Source organism: Danio aesculapii, chromosome 1, assembly GCF_903798145.1.
Source record: "Danio aesculapii chromosome 1, fDanAes4.1, whole genome shotgun sequence".
Taxonomy (NCBI): Eukaryota; Metazoa; Chordata; class Actinopteri; order Cypriniformes; family Danionidae; genus Danio; species Danio aesculapii.
This window is the reverse complement of record NC_079435.1, coordinates 16,449,914-16,467,578: the sequence shown is the minus strand read 5'-3', so window position 1 is coordinate 16,467,578 and position 17,665 is coordinate 16,449,914. Positions and strand designations below refer to the sequence as shown.

The following is a 17,665-nucleotide window of genomic DNA, read 5'->3' as shown; positions in this document are numbered from 1 at the left end:
ACCTACGTGTTAACGCGTAATTGCGTGTTAACGCGAAAATTACGTGTTAACACGTAATAACGTGTAAACGCGTTTGTTGCAGACGTTTTGGCCCCAATGGCCTTCCATATTTCATCAACACCTGAGATTCAAATGAGGTTGACAAGTCCCGTCAAACAATCACCTGCGGCTTTTGATTGGCCGCGCAGGGTGGACTGACAGCAAATCTCGACCAATGAGCTTACAGAAGGGGCGGAGACCTAAGACTGTTCTGGGAGGCTCGTGGATGTGGACTGGAGCTCGTGCCGCTGCGCTGAGCTGGGTGAAAATACGTTAAACCTAGTCGTTAGCTTCAAACTACGCGAGCTTTATCAAGTCATATGCGACGGAATATACATATAAACGATTACACAGAGGACCCAATACTTGAACGACATTGTATTAGCTCGGGCGTGTTCAAAAAAGAAGGCGAAAGATTCACAGTTTGGACGCAGGCTAACAGGCTAAGTGAGCCGTCGGCAAGACCCCACCAACCAAAGATTGAAACGGAGATTAAAGCCATCATCTAATCTATTAAAGAGGATAACCAATGTCACACACACCAATCCTCTAAAGCAGCGACGCCAATGAACTGACAGGTAGGTCGACAGGGGTGTTCATGTATTTTAACGTAAGCACTGTTTTGAAGAAGAGGCGATATAATGCTAGCTGTCATGCTAATAGACCTGCCCAGCTGTGTGCCACAACTACTTGTGGTCATATGGGAATCTATCGCTTCAATATTAAATAATATACTGATTTATCTTGCCATGTGAGTCATTTATTCAGGGCTTGTGTTTGCTGTCATTTCTAACGTAGCAGAATAAGTCGTGTTTTCAAGAACCCGACCACTCAGACTTTGCACTGACATGCTCTCGTTGTAGTTTTCAGCGTTAAACCTTAATGTGTAGAGATTAAGTGTCGCTTTATCATGCAGTTTCACTAAGGCATTCGGTCGAGTCCCCTTTTACGTTCCGCGCGACGCCGCTGCCTCGACCGCGCGCTCGGTATCGGCGTCGCGCGGATTCATGTCAGGGCCTAAAACCGATGACAACAGTGCAGCTGCAGCGAAACACACCCAAAAGACACACACCGCCTCAAAGTAAGACAACGCCGCGCTGCTTTTTAATTCCTTTTAGGCATTTTATCACCTCACCTGATAGTAATGACATCAATTCTGCACGTTTTGTGCTGTAGTCATATGTGAGTCATTAATTTTTATCAGTTCACCTGCTCCATTGTAATTACAGTTAACAATGAGTAAAAATAGCTGTCAGGTAAAATCATAACAGGGCACTAAACCGGTTATATTCACTCAATAGTGACTTATGTGTGAATGAAAACGTGCTGTGTGAAATTCAACCCGTTTCTGGCTGTATTCCAGGGTGTTTCCTAGCATTATAGGTAACATAATTTACAGTACCTGCTTGTTTTGGGTGTTTTTTATGGTGTTTTATTTATTTATCATAGAGGTGTTTCAGGGAAGATGGAAGTTCAAAAGGCTAGGTGACAGATCTCGCTCTCTCTTTTTCTCTTATAGAATTAGAGAGAGGCTTTACTTCTGTCGCCATGTGAAATTGGCAGGCGTTTAGTGGGAAATGCAGGTTGCCTCAGTTGGCAGTGAGTGCAATGCCACATGGCTTTAGGTTTCGCTCATTCTGTTGTGTTGGAGGACAGTGAGGAGGAGTATAGAGTGAGAATTCGCATGAAAAGAGTTTAAGTAGAGAAACCTTGTACACGCAGGCCTTTTCATAAATAAATTGCATACTTCTGTAGTAGGGCTGCACAATATATCATTTCAGCATCGATATCGCAATGTGATCATTCACAATAGTCACATCACAGGATGTGCAATGTTGAGTTTGTATCACAATTTATAATTTTCACATGTTTTTGATGGCTGTGATTGTTTAATGATTTTAAAAGCATGCAGGTATTAGAAATTGTACCATTTGTGACCTTAACAATGGTTAATTTATTGTTATTATCGTTCAGTTACTGTACCTGAACACTGTTAGACTTGGGAAACAATAAAACACTTTATTTCAGTTTTATCTTTTTCTTGATTGTATTTATGGATTGTTATGCAAGACAATTGTCATGCAGATACTGAAATGCAGTGCAAACAGCACAGACCACACCAAAATGTACCCCAGAAAGTTATTAGATTTTATGAAGATACAAATAGTAAACATTAATTTATCAATCTCTGGCTAAACAAGTTTATGGAAATACTCACAACGCATGCAAATATAGAAATGCACTGCAAAAGGCACAGACCACAACGAAGATTGTGTCGGAGGACCCCAAATAATTTATAGATTGTTTATTAGATTTTATAGAGATGCACTCCCACTGCAAGATCATCCCAATCGATCTAACATTATAAATTCTTTCCAAAAAGAGATATTAAGTCATCTGGTGAAACTGTATTTGAGTAATTGCATGCAAATGTCAACCTTGCCATGAAAATAAATAAGTTTTCATCAAAATACAGAATCTGTTTCTAATTTTTTTTGTGTAAGCAAGTATTTTACAGTACTTTAGAAATACTCAAATGTATCTCTCAATGTTTTCAAACAATTATATTTGATTTACCAAAATCACACAAGTGGCCATTTCACATCTCTCACATCCATAACAGAGAGATGTCACATCCATAGCGACACTTTTTCCTCATAAATGCAAATATATAAAAAAAATAAAAATAAAATCAGTCATGGTTGTTCTATAGTGAGCCAACTCTTATTCTTTCGATTATCATTATTTCTTATGTGCAGTTTAATTCACATAATTTCTACAAAGTATGGTGTGTACTGTAAACTCATAGACTTTTTTAGTCACATCCATAACGCATGTTTATTTTCCTCATTTAAAGTACAAAATATGTTTACAGATTGAAATTTTTCTGGTCCCTTAATTCTGTGGTTTGTTGTTCTGGAAAATATAAACAGATGTTTCAATATAATGTTAACAAATACGTTTATGTTTTGAGTTTTTACTGCAAATGTCACATCCATTACGCTGGAATTGCTCATTCATATCGCAATACATATCGCAATGTTAGATTTTTCCAATATTGTGCAGCCCAATTCTGTAGCTATGAAAGCGGATTTTGTGCTGTCACAATTTTTAAATGTGTTGAAATTTTGTGATGATTCAAAACACTGTCGCATTCTAATTTTTAGGCAGGTCTCACACTAGAAGCACCGCTCGGCGACGCGTAGCGCTACGCAGCGCAACGCAGTGCCACACAGCGTCATGCACTTAAGAATTCTAAACATAGGTTTCTATCAGGCTACACACACCGCCGCCGCGGTGCCCAGCCACGACTCAGGACACTGTTCATTTCTTTGCTGCGTCACAGAGCGCCATCTGATTAGTTTCTTGTTAAATATCATGCGAATGTCCGCGTCTGGTGTGATACTTTTAACTGTCATGTGTGAGTCGTGTCGCGGTGCCGAGCGGCGCTTCCAGTGTGCGACCTGCTTGAGGTTCTGTACAAAGAACTTTATGCCCCTAATGATCATAAGTTTGAGCCATTACTACTTTTACATTCCTAAACAATCTTTAGCAATAATGAGCTGTCATCAGATAATTGGTGATCTTGTGCATTGAAAGAAAATGTGTGTACTTAAGAATATATAAATATATATATATATATATATATATATATATATATATATATATATATATATATATATATATATATATATATATATATAATTTTTTCTTTTTGTTTTGAATGGCTTATTTAGAATTAAAGGACAATTTTCCGACAATCCAGGTAAATTTGCATATAACTGTCATCAGAGTGTTGACGTTATGTGGGCTTAAACTTGAAAAAGATGAAGCAAAACTTATTTCTAAAATACTTCAAACACAAAAACACTTCTTACTTTTTTTTTTTTTTTTTTTTGATGTGTTAACAGATATAGGTGGCACACTGCTGAAAACTGTAATAGGACTACTATAGTACATTTTATTAGCAAGTCTAAACAATGTTGTAGTTTTTTTTGTTGTTGTTGTTTTTCTGCACAAATTCATTCTTCCGTTTTGAAAAGTAAATTCAGTGGTGGTGATTGCCCTCTACAACTGGAGAGTACACGCATACATCATTAGATTTTGAGCTTTTCTCTGCATTTTTAAATTAGAAAGGGGTTGTTCGATCCAGTCACTGTGCGTTATAATGAATGAAATTAAATTTCGAGAGAAGATATCTCTTAACTTCTCTGTCTTTGAATCAGAATCAGAACCAGAAAGAGCTTTATTGCCAGGTATGTTCACACATACGAGGAATTTGCTTTCGTGACAGAGCTTCTACAGATAATAAATATATATTTTTTTAAATACAAAAAAAATGCTCGTTTTCGTCAGAGATGTGCGTTCACACCGAAACCGGTGAGAGCATTTGAGGTTGCTCTGGCTGCCCTGGCGACAACGCTGTCTGCCTTCAGCTCCGGCGGCAAGAGCGTCAAAATTCGCTACATTGATCTCGTATTTAAAGGGGCCGTTGCAGTATATCAGTTACATTCCTGCATAAAACATGCTTTCTAGCGTGAAAATGTTGCGCACTTTCTCAATCTGTGGACTTCTACATTCTGATTACTTGCCGCCGAACTGCATCATAGCTCATTACCATAAAGTTGACTTGATTTCAACTCACACCGGCGAAGACGCGCAGCTCTGCTCCTCGCCCCTTATGGCCGCCGGCTTTCATTGAAAATTAATCACTTCCGGCTACTTTGACGCTCTTGCTGCTTTCGGTGTGAACATCCGGTTAGAGACAATCCATCACAAAAGTGTTTTCATTTCCCCTGATGATTAAGTCTAGGTGCAGATGGGTGTTTTGATTTGATCAACTAATTGGGTGTGGCTTTTATAATTGGAGACTATTGTAGGTCTATAATAGTTTTCTTTTTTTTCTTTGTACAATTTGTTGATTTTTACACCAGTTTTGTGTTGTCTCCACAGATTTGGTATGTGTACTAACGAACCACTGTTGATGATCTCCCTGTTAAAGTATTGCATAAGAAAAAAGTGAAGGAAATGTTTGCTTGCTTGAGGTGGTTTTGATGGTATGAATGGTATCAGTTGACTCTATTATGCTTGCCTTATTTAATTGTTGCTGTTACTAGGTTACCGATGTTACAGTACCACCATTAACAACTCGATGACAAATGGAGTTACTTAACCATTTGGATTTAAAAAAAATTTTGTGAACTTTGATAATATTTGCTTCATGTTAGGATGGCAATCTGGCTTCTAACTGTTGCGCTCACCAACACGCTCCAGTGTCTCTGCATTGGCGGTGTATTTATAAGCATAATAAAACTCCCCTTTTATGTAATTTATTCCCTCTTCAAACACTCCCACCTCATCAAAGCAGGCAACACCTTTTTTCAGAACCCATTTCAAATTGGAGGTGTAAAAAAACATTTCTTACAGTTTCAATTAGTGTTGTCTTTACAACCAAAGTTTGCTAAGTCTATTATAATCTTTCTGCTGTTTGTCTTGCGATGGGTCAGTTAGTGTAATATCATGGATGTTCACTCACTCTGTCAGTTGTAATGATTTATTGATTCATTCATAGACAGTAGTGCTTTGCAAAAGCTTTTTCTGTCCATTTGTTGAAATTAAACTACAATTCTAAAGCAATGACAGAATGTCCATAATGAAAGTAAAAGCAAGATACTAGAAAAAGGCAAATTCCTATTAGAGATTAATATCTAGCATTCAATTTTTTTTTCTTTCTCTTTCACTTAGCATACACTCTGCCATATCAAACCTTTTCTAAATACTGGTCAAAATATCATAATATATGTGTGTGTGCGTGTGCGTGTGCGTGCGTGCGTGCGTGCGTGCGTGCGTAGACGCGCGATTTCTGGAAGATTATCATTCGTTTGCGGGCATCCGGGAGTCTCCCAAAACTTCCGGGAAACTTGGGATGTCTGGGATTACATTAACGTTACTAGCCATTTTGCGAGCTGGTGTACCGCGTGCCTGACTGGAGTAGTGTTTGGAGGTGGGCGGGTGTGGTGATACGTGAACAGGTTATTGAGATTGGCTGTTTTGTGTCCAAGGTTGCTGGGGCAACGGGGGCAACATATATACATATATACACATACATACATACATACATACACATACATACACACACACACACACACACACACACACACATGTATATATGTATCGAGACCATATGTTTCCCGCCTGTTTGCTGACTCAACCACATTGAGTGTGAACCCTGGTCCAGTGGTTGATACAGGCTTTCACAATGTTTCTTGCTCTAGGATGCACCGCATAGCTGGATGCTGATCTAGGATCAGACTTTCCCAGGACTGTTTACAAACCAAAGCTTTACAGTTATGCAGCTCCACTCTGAAATGCTTTGGAGTGTTGTCCCTTGGACCTTTTGCAGGGTTACGCAGCTATGGCAATTTTAGGCCAGACTTCGGGTCATATTACTAAATGTCAGGCATAGTCACTGATAACGTGCCTGGCTGATGTTTGAACTGTTTAACAGAAAGGGTTTTATTCTACAGATCTTCAAGGGAATGTGTCTCTAAACAGATGCTAGACCAAGCTAAATCTGTTTAGTTGTGATGCATGATTGTGGGAAAGAAAGCAAAAGTGTGTTTCAGTCTAATTGCAGTGGAATAACTTTGTAACAGAATCATTTAACCTTTTGCATGTTTACCTTGCAATGGCTGGGACTTTAGGAGAATGGAATATATTTTCTTAAGATTTTATTTATATGATTTATTGAAATGGGCGACACGGTAGGTAGTGCTGTCGCCTCACAGCAAGAAGGTCGCTGGTTCGAGCCTCGGTTGGGTCAGTTGGCGTTTCTGTGTGGAGTTTGCATGTTCACCCCAGGTTCGCGTGGGTTTCCTCCGGGTGCTCCGGTTATCCCCACAGTCCAAAGACGTGCGGTACAGGTGAATTGGGTAGGCTAAATTGTTTATAGTAAATGAGTGTGTATGGGAGTTTCCCAGAGATGGGTTGCAGATGGAAGGGCATCCGCTGCATAAAACACAAGCTGGATCAGTTGGCGGTTCATTTCGCTGTGGCGACCCCAGATTAATAAAGGGACTAAGCCGAAAAGAAAATGAATGAATGAATTATTCAAATGATTCCAGGCTATCCAAGATTTAAGGCCGCAGTGTACTTAAAATTGAACAACAAACTGAAATATTCATTTTGAACTAAGGGGTATTTACTCTAGGTATAGTTGCCTTGAACCGTGCCAATTGCCCCCCCCCCCCCTCCCCTTGGCCTGCATTCAAACTGTATTTTACCCTCTGAACCTGAGCATGCTTACGTTATTAATGATGCAACTGTTTAGTGTAACAGGAAAAGTAGGGCTCGCTCTCACTCAGCACAGTGGACATTGCTTTAGTTATATCTTTTAGTCGTTTGGGATGCAGTGACACGCAGTCAAATATTTTGCTGAACAGATCCACAAGTTTGGATGCTCATAAATGTTCATAAACAATGTAGGGTTAGGTATCGTTTGTGGTTATTTCTATACCGGTACTAAATTGATACTTTTAAAATGGTACCTGTGCCTGTACCAATACTTTTTAGCCACAAAATTATTTGACAATAAATATATATTTTTAATCATTATAATTGAACAATAAAAATGTATATTTACAATAAGTTTAAAGTAAACATCAGCTCGTATTTAATATATTTGAATTTCATTAATATATTTCTTTTGATCATTTATTTGTTAGCATGAATGCAAGATTTGCATTATGCTATTAACATTACATTAGCATACTACTAACCTGTGAAAAGGCTGTTATCAAAATCAGGGAACACCTTTTTTCTGGTTTTAGGGCTTGTGACTACTTTTACATGGACATCAGTGATCTAATGATTTGCCTTAATCTAATTAAGACAATAATATGATTCAGGTGTTTACATGAGTTGTTTTCTGAATGTTACATTCATGATTCCCAGTTACATGTTATAGCACATATCCATTAACGTCATTGCGTCACCATGTTTCCTCCGCAGTTTGTGTCTGTGGTCCTTTAAGATAATCAAAAATCACAGTATTATCTTAATCATAATAAAATCAGAGTATTGGTGTCCATGTAAACATACTCACTGAAAGTGCCAGATGATGTCACAAGCTGTCAAACACAGTCCATTCCTGACCTTTACATTGATTCCATGAGCCCTCAAATTTCATAAGTTTGTCGTGTTTCCCCCCTTACACGCAACTTTTGTAAAGCATCTGCTGTATGTTGGTGTGTCAGAATCCTTGCTTGTAAAACATAGCCATACTTTAGAATGCTTAATTTAAGCAAATTAGATGAATGCGATCATGCGTGTTGATGAAGGGAGTCGCTCACCGCATGCGCCGTACTGCGCGCTTTGCCTTCTATAAGCAACAAGAACAAATGCCTGACATCGCTGACGATTTCTGTATCCCTCAATGCTGTTTGGAATTAAATATTTAGAGATGGTTTGACACAATGCGTGTATGCCTTTGCACCCCTTGATGCTTCTTAAGGGCGTCACACACCGGATGCGCTGCTCAGAGCCATGACACGGCACGCACATGACTGTTGAAAGTATCACACAACAGATGCGCACATTCTCATGTTATTTAAAATGAAACTATTCAGATGGCACTCTGTGGCGTGGCAGAAATATGAACAGTGTCCTGAGTTGTGGCTGGGTGCAGCGGACAGCCGCCAACTTGCTGCGCCAGTGTGTGTACCCTGATAGAAACCTATTTTGAGAATTCTAAAATGCATGGCGCTGCGTGGCGCGACGCTGAGCGTTACCGAGCTGCGCTTCTGGTGTGCAACCTGCTTTATGTTCCTGTCGCAGCACCGGAATTGGGCACCAAAATTCATATGCTGATTCAGTCCGGTGCATACCGGTTACAAGGGGTTTCGGTACCCAACCCTAGAACTTTGACAGTTTGCATTCATCGAAAAGTAAGAATGATTAATAAATCCATATGAAACAGTCCCTTAAAAGTAACTTCACGTCTTCAGTTTTGGACTCAGGCATGCTTTGCACTCACACTAAAATCGTACCATGCCAAAGCTCAACCGAACCGTGCTCTGGCACACCCCTTACAATCAGGCCAGGGCTGGCTATCTGGACCGCGCCTGGGTCCCATTCGGAGCACTCACACTTGTCAAACGAACTGGGACACGCGCCTGGGTATGGTTCAGATAGCCTAGTGTGAGTGCACCGTGAAACTGGCAAAAATTAAGTTTGTTCAAAGTTTGTTTTGGCAGTTTGAAACAGCTCACTAAAGCTGTCTTTTTTGAGGAAGTTAGTTTTAGCCCCTAATAGTGTTGTCACGATACTGGAATTTCGATACCAATCAATACTGAAATAAAAAAAGTCCATTTCAAACTAGCATTTAAGTGCTGTTGAGCTGTATCTGTGTTTGCACTTGGTAAACAGCGGTGGGTTTGGTGAACTGATGACCTTTACGACCAATCACAGTCACTTCTGTTGAGCATGAGAACACAATGGCAAATTAGCGGTGTTTAAGAACGTGCTCAACAACACTTAAATGTTAGCAGGAAATTGTTTTTAAAATTTCAGTACTGATTGGAACCGAAATTCATTATTGTGACAACACTAGCTCTTAAACATCTTTGAGCTACCATTGGTCCATGATGATTGTGCAGTCAGTGGGCGTGTTTTAGAACCTTCTTTGTGATTGATTCGTATTTCATATCAACAGAGTTTGGACAGGAGAACAACGAACAACACCATTTTAGCAATACAAAAAAACTGAAGGGCTGAGTAGCAGATTGGTACAGATTCATCTATAACTGTATAATCGCTTGACAATCAAAGAGATTTTAAAAGGAGTTATATAGTGGTCATGATGATCTTTTAAAGTTCTAAACACTCTTCATTTCAGTGTCTGTCTGCTTAAAGTAAAACCAATGTAAAGATTGCGTGCTGGGGTAAGTGCTTCTTTTCTGATGTACTGAAGGCTGTTTATGAAACGTTGTGTTTAGGGGTTCGCGCGAACAGCATGACAACCCTTGCCTACTGCAACACAGGGGCGTTGGAAGATTTAAAAAAAGAAGTATATTGTCCCTCATCCTTTTCAAACTTAATTTCGCCTTCATACCTGGGCTTTTATTGACCTTTTTATTCTGTGAAACCATAAAGAAGATTTTTAATTGAAACCATGGTCCTTGAGTCAATGGCTATCAAAATGTATTTAAGTGAAACAAAATTGATCCTTGTTGCTCTTGGTAATGCATTATTATGAAGCTAAATGCTTTGTACCAGAAACTGAACATTATCCCAACATTATCATCCATTCATGTTTTTAGTTGCTTTCTTGAAGGCTTTAGCATTTATTGTTAGTCTGTCTCCTTTCACTTATTACAGTCATCTACTAATAATTTGGTATTTGAGAAGAACAATTTAACCTAAAAATAAAAACAATCATACAAATGTTTTTGATCATTTTTGTGTTTAGTTGTCCCTTTAAAATTGGGAAGAGTAACAGTAGTCTCATCCTGCAGGAGTTAGTTACTGTATTGAATTGCTGTTCTGAATTGCACCTTCACCCATTTATTCATTAATTAATGAGCACATCTGTCAGCTACTACCTAACTGCTGTTACTTCAGCATCCTTCTCTTTTATTTTCAGCCATCTCTTTTACCAGTGTCACCTCTCTGTTGTGATTGTGTATTTTAACTGCTCAATAGCCCCTTTCGCATATAGACTTTTTTTTGCAAAATTACAGGTACATTGTCCCAAAGAGATCATGTGTGAACGAGTCCTTTTTTAAAAATACCGGAAATGTTTTTGTCAATTTTTATGGAATGAGAAGTTGTAGCATTTCCAGTAAGTTGCTGGAATTCTGCTGTGTGTGAATGCAGTAGGGAAATTCCTGCTATGTGCACGTACAAGTTCAGAACACGCTGACATGAGACGTTTAATCCAGGCCAATTAGAATATACTGATCCAAATAATGCATTCACTCTGTGCTGTTTAACAGACATAAGCCTTTGAGTTCTTGGTCGAGACACATTTAGTTGAAGCTTGTTAATCAGACAGCATTCCCGTGTTCTTTTTTTAGTGCTAACTGTGCTGAAAGAATTATTGACAAAATGCAAGTGATAAACCACTGGGAGTTTAACTGCAAACATAATGTTCAACTGTGTGAGATGCACCCTGACGATTATAGATTTTGCTTGTACGCTTTACGATTGTCATGATTATTATGCATTCATTAATTTCAAAGCACTTCTAGTTTAGAAAATCACATGAAAACTCCTTATATTTTAAAGTGTTATTTATTGCCTCGCAGGAACTAAATAATACAGCACAAAATAATAATAAAACACAAATAATAGTCTATTTATCTTTGGGCTTGAAAAAAAAAAAGTGAAACATTTTTTTGGCATTTAAACATAAGTAAAAGTTTTACACTAAAAAATAAATGAAAGAGCAATTAATAAACAAGTAAATAAATAAAATAAGAATATATTTTTTTATTATTTGTCTAATATAAATCTAAGCATCATATTAGTCAAGTATCCCTTTTAAAGAGAACAAACGTAGTCAAAGGCTGCTGAACCTCTGTCTAAAAGGGACTTTTGATCAACTAAATTATCTACTATATTATTTGATCAACTACATTTTGTAATTTTTTTTTCGTCATTGGAGTAGAAATGTGACTTGGAGACACCCCCCCCCCACACTGACCGTGTTTTCGGTGACCGCCAAACCCCCCCCACTGAGCGTGATATCTGACAGGGGCCCCCACCAGCACAGTCCGTGTCAGCACCCCCGGATAAAATCTCCCAGATTTTATGATCCGAATGTTGGCAGGTATGGTATGAAGCCGATCAGTCATGTTACTGTCACGTGACGCGCGGTGGGCTCGCGGCATTCTTTCTACTAGAAGCATATGGAAACTGTGAGCGTGTCATGCTGCTCGTGTGCGTGCGCTTCCATTGGAAATAACGAACTTGCGCATACAAAAGACTAGATATGTGAACGGCCCTTAGTTAATAACCTCAACCATAGTAAGAAACTTTAGTAAGCCTTTAGTCCAGTCTCCATGCTTATTAGCCTTGGTGTACAAGCTTGGAACTTTAAACTAATGCACAGTAGTTGCAGCAGTTTATTCTGTTCAAAAACATGGTGTTGAGAAGTCTTTACAATGACGAATTAACCGTGACGAATTAAAGTGCAATTAAAAGTGAAATCTTTTTTTTTTTTTAACAAACCGGGGAGTCCGATTTCGGTACAACACAAGTAGTCTTTTGTTCCAAAGAGAGTCTCACACTCTGCAGCAAATTTATATCTCCACAAGTGTTTTCAAAAGTGGTCTGTCCACATCTCTAACAGATTTGTTTTAAGCACTTTTCCACAGACCTCCGTGTTCCTATATGTAGGCCTGTCATGATATATATTTTTTTGTTGTATGATATATTGCATTAGAATATATTGTAATAAACTATATTATTGTCATTTCAAGACTAGGGTTGACACAATACTGTAATAAGATAATAATTAAAATTTTAAAGACGTCCATTTTACATTTAGGCGCTGTGGAGCACGTTCTTAAACAGCACTGGTTTGTCATTGTGTTCATGTGCTCAACAGAAATGACTGCGATTGGATGTCAAGGTCATCGGTTCGCCAAACTCACCACTGTTCATGGAGTGTAACCACTGGAGCATTTTAAAGCTGCGATTCAGAAGCGGATTGCTCGTACGTCAGCTTATAGACAAACCAGCTCATCGATGTGACTTTGAAACACTCCAGTGTTTCTGTATCTGTGGTTTCCCTCAGTAAACAGCGGTACATTCGGTGAACCGATGGCCTTCACAGCCAATCACAGTCATTTCTGTTGAGCACGTGAACACAATGGCAAATCAGCAGTGTTTAAGAACGTGCTTCACAGAGCTTAAATGCTCCCTGGGAATGGACGTTTTTAGAATTTCAGTACCAATTGGTATCAAATTCCAGTATTGTGAGAACCCTTTTCAAGACCATTTCATGCCATTTCATTATATAAAACCAGAACGACAATATAATATAATCACAATGCAAGTACACTCTTCCAAAGAGTGCATAATATTTTATTCTTAAGAATATTTAATTTGATTCTAGTCATTTAAACAGTTTAATATTTAGGCATTGTAATCAGAACGTGAAAACGTTTATCTTAAACAAATAAATAATAAATGTTAACAAAAAAGTCTAAGGCGAAAGGTAACAGAGGCTGCGATATCTGCTACTTGATCTATTTTCTGTTGTCTAGTAGTAAATACTAGGGCTTGGCGATATGGCAAAAATGCAATCTCTAATTATTTTCCACGTTGAATGATAATGATATATATTTCGATATCAGTTGTTAATGCTTCCAGATTTAAAAGAGTACCCCAACAATAACTGAAGCCACAAAAATTAGAGGGTCCATTAAATGGCACAACATTTTCAGCCGATAAATTGCATCTCTAATATCAGCACGTATTTTGAATCCCATTGTTGCACCATTCTGCTGTGTGATTGACTCCTAGGTCAATATAGAGTCCAGAGCTTAATATTGTTGTTGACATAAATTTTATCGCGATTCAATATAATATTGTTTATCGGCCCAGCCCATAGTAAATGCTATAGTGTTTTTTTTACCACACTTACACTGACACCTCCAATATAGATCGAGATATTGCGCAATCAGCTAAAATGTTGCTAGAATCGTCTTTTTATGTATGGGCGATTATATATTGCATCAGCAAAAATTATTGAGGTCATGTTCATGTGTTGTGCGATAAGTCGATATATTGATTATTGTGACAGGCCTAGCTATATGTGTAAACTAAGGGTGTAACTGTACACTGAAGTCATGGTTTGGTATGTGCCAATTTTGGGGTCATGGTTTGGTATGGGTAAGAGACAACAAGAATAAGCAAGACAGTACTTGATTGTTCTCTTTATTTTGAACAGGCAGAAGTGTTTTGTCACAATCAGCTTCTTATGATGCAAAAGTACAGTATAAACACAATAATGAAAAATAAAACTTATAATCAGGAAACTTTCAAAGATCAAGCTCAACCCTCTCCTAAAACAACAGAAATCTAGAAGTTTTTGTCACTGAAATCTCAGTGTACTAAAATGTGCTAGCACTGTGTCCATCCATAACAGCAGATGTAGTGGACAACAACTGTTTAATATTATGTGTAGAATATCACAGACTGACATACGTGCCCACAAGATGAGACAATATCTTATATTTCCATTGTTTGACGGATGTGTGTGACTGTTATAAACTCAGAGCAGTGGACCAATAAGATTAACTCATAGGCGGTCCTAGTGTTGTATGGTAGTGTTGTCAGTGACAACATGGCGGATCCACTGCTGATCTCTGTGTCTTGCTGTATGTTTTCAGACGCAAAGACTTGTTCTTTGTGAATGGTTCCTCAGTTGTTGCACTGCTGTGGAGTTTTCTGTCTAACAGTGACTGTTTCACACACGTTTCTGGGACAAAAGCAGGTAAATAAATGTGAAAGGTTAAAATTGAAATGAAACCATCAAGAAGAAGACTGACCCCCTTGTTCACAAATACATCTGCAGCAATGTTGGTATTTTGGAATGGATGTGTGAGTGGTGGTTTTCTGGAAAAGTTACAGAACATCGTTGCGAATGAGAAGAACAATTTATTTTTGAATTGACCAGTAAAGTCATTATGGTAATTTGCCAGTATTACTGTAGGGAAAGTGGTTACTGTCGTTGTCAGTTAGGCCGATTAAGTTCAGTGCTACAAATGATCAAATGTCAGTTTTTTGGGGGCATCTGCTGTTTTTCTTAGTGTAGTCCTGGAACTTGTCAGTCAACTTTTTATCAGATCACTAACAGGTGCACTCTTCAGGTATGATAGTATCACTGTACGTGCTGGTTTCATGATGTAGTTAGCAATACCCAGCTATTATGGGTGTGCGCACAACACCAAAAAGCATTGAGGTTTTGCAAACACCACATCACCTTTGTTTGCACAACATTTGATAGTGAAAGCTTATGTGATGTCATCCCAACAACAAATGCGCTTGACTAGAATCAGGTTAGGGATTGCTCCACACACGTCTCTGTAATTAAGGTCAGGGCTATTTTTGTGTCAGTGAAAGGGCTCTTTTATCTGGGTTGGTTGTGATTTCGATGTTTTAAAATTAAATTGAGTGTGGCTTGATGTCTACTAGAGCTGGGTAATTAATCAAAATTAAATGAATTCACAAATGCGATTGATCATACCTGCTATTGTCATGCACATCTTTTCACAGAAGCACAGTTGTTTGTTCATTACTAAAAGTTTATGAAGGCTATAGGGCGCTCTCGTCCTGAAACTCCAAACATGATAGACCCAGGAAATTCCCACAGCATTGTATTTTAAACAGAAGATTAAACTTTTATTCCTTTCATCGCCTTCAGCTTTATATCGGGGCTGCCACAACTTATTGATCAATCCTTGTGTACTGTTCAAATTGACTACCCTTTCATTATGTTCGTGGCTGTTTTTGTCCTATTGACTTCTATTATAATGAGATTTTTTTTTGATTGCAAAGCCATGACGGCAAATAATCATGCAATCTTGATAGTTGGTGGTTTTCCCTGTTCGGAAGAGGTAAAAGGTGTCATTTTTACATTTATTTTAATTTTGTAATTAAAGGGTGGTATATTTTTTTCAGTGTATTCATTTTTTTTTACATTTCAAAGCATTTTCCCAAAAAAATGTGTCAAAATAAGATGTGTCACTAAAAATCATTCTATTTACTAAAACGCAAAGAAAGTTGTGGCAAAATTAAGACTCAAAATTACCCCAGAGTGGACGAAAACGTCTCCAAGAGCACACAAGAGTTAAATTACTATGGTGAAAATTGTAAATGATTTGCATCATGACCAAGTTTAATCTATATTAAGTTGTCAAGTATGTGAGGCGAGCGCTTTACATTAACTCATTCCTTGAGGAGAATTTCTGTAATATGACACAATTACATATTGTCCATATGAGTACATATTTTCTGCATCCAAAAACATGTTTTAATATATTTAGTAACATAAAAATGCTTATAAAACCTATATACATTTTTTGTTTTTTTTGTCAAGAGATTTGTATAATATGCAATGATGAGTTCTATACAGACATCTTAAAAAAAACCTACATAGAGAGTTGAAGACAGTATTTAAAGGTTTTAAAATAATATCAGATGTATTGTTATAAAAATCAGCATAATCAATAATAGGGAAAATAAATTGAAAAATATATATTTTTTTCTTACTTGAAATGAAGAAAAACAGTTAAAAGAACAATAAAGAGAGCCTAAACACCAATATGACTTTTTAATTGTAAAGTCAATATAGGGTTTAAAGGACAGTTCAGTATCGAGCCAAAGACCTATATATTTTAATTCCTCAATACTGTAGAATCAAATGTTTTGTTGTTTAAAGGTACAGGCGTTGTTCCTTCTTTTGACACATTGTATGTTCAATGACTTTTTTTAAATTCTGCGGCCAATTGTTTTATTTATAAAATTATCAAAAATGATGGCTGGCTACCTTAGAGCAATTCTTCAAAGAAAAATAACTGCATGCCAATAAAATGAAATATGTTTTAATCAAAACAACATTCATGTCAAGTGGATTATTAATTTACATTTTATGTGCAAAACACTTTTGAAATGTTGCTTTAATTGCATCTTTAACTTCTCATTGATTATACAAACAATCAATCAGTAATGATACTGAATTCCGTCCAAAGAATGTGCGTGATTTTGCACAAAACATTTTTGAAGAAAATTATAACATTCAGTTCAGAAAGTGAGTCATGTCTTAAACCAGACTGCTAACAACACCTGAGTTCATGAATCATTTCACTGATTCTCTAAAAAAGCCTGTCATTTGTAAGCTAGACTACACTTTTCTCTCAGTTTGTGTATTTTGGCAAACAGACACCTGAAATGTTACTAGTTCTACTCCAAGTATAGTTATTTAGACCAAGCTGTTGCTTTTTTATATATATATATATATATATATATATATATATATATATATATATATATATATATATATATATATATATATATATATATATATATATATATATATATATAAACTTTTCAGGCTGTGCAGGTTGCAATGTCCCGAATTTTGATGGCCAATCTTAAGCCAATTGTAATGGTTTGTTTTGGTTCAATTTGGAATTTTCTCAACCAGCACAGAACCCGGAGGACCAGAGTGAGTGCTCCGAAATCAAATCGCAATTTGAAATGTTGAGATTAGCTAATCACAAGAGGCTGTGATATGAAATGTATATGTAATATTTAATTTCCCCCACCCAGAGCAAATGCGTCACTGCCTTCTGTGTGTGACAGACTTACTAGCTGATTGAGTGAGCACACTTTTGTTCTGGCCAATCAGAATTGTGCAAGCAAACTATGCGTAACGCCCACAATAAAAAAACAAACAAACAGAAAAACCCAGACGAGTAGGATGATGGCACCTGCTGCTTCAGAAGCATTAGCAGATTAATCAATATAAAAAAACAGCACGTCGGTAATTTGGGAATAGTTTGGTTTTACGGACACCGAACAAAAACAGGTCATTTGTAAGAGCTGTCGCAGAATT

At 37.5% G+C, this 17,665-nt stretch overlaps 1 protein-coding gene across 5 annotated transcripts in view; it reads left to right on the top strand.

The window, feature by feature from the left end:
- The first annotated feature begins 258 nt into the window (after nt 1-258).
- zdhhc5a (zinc finger DHHC-type palmitoyltransferase 5a) overlaps nt 259-17,665 on the top strand; it is a 47,828-nt gene continuing 30,421 nt past the window's right edge. For all 5 annotated transcript variants that reach the window (XM_056456736.1, XM_056456734.1, XM_056456735.1 and 2 more), the window contains exon 1: nt 259-617. The gene's annotated coding sequence lies outside the window, so the exon portion shown is untranslated. The remainder of the gene's footprint in view (nt 618-17,665) is intronic.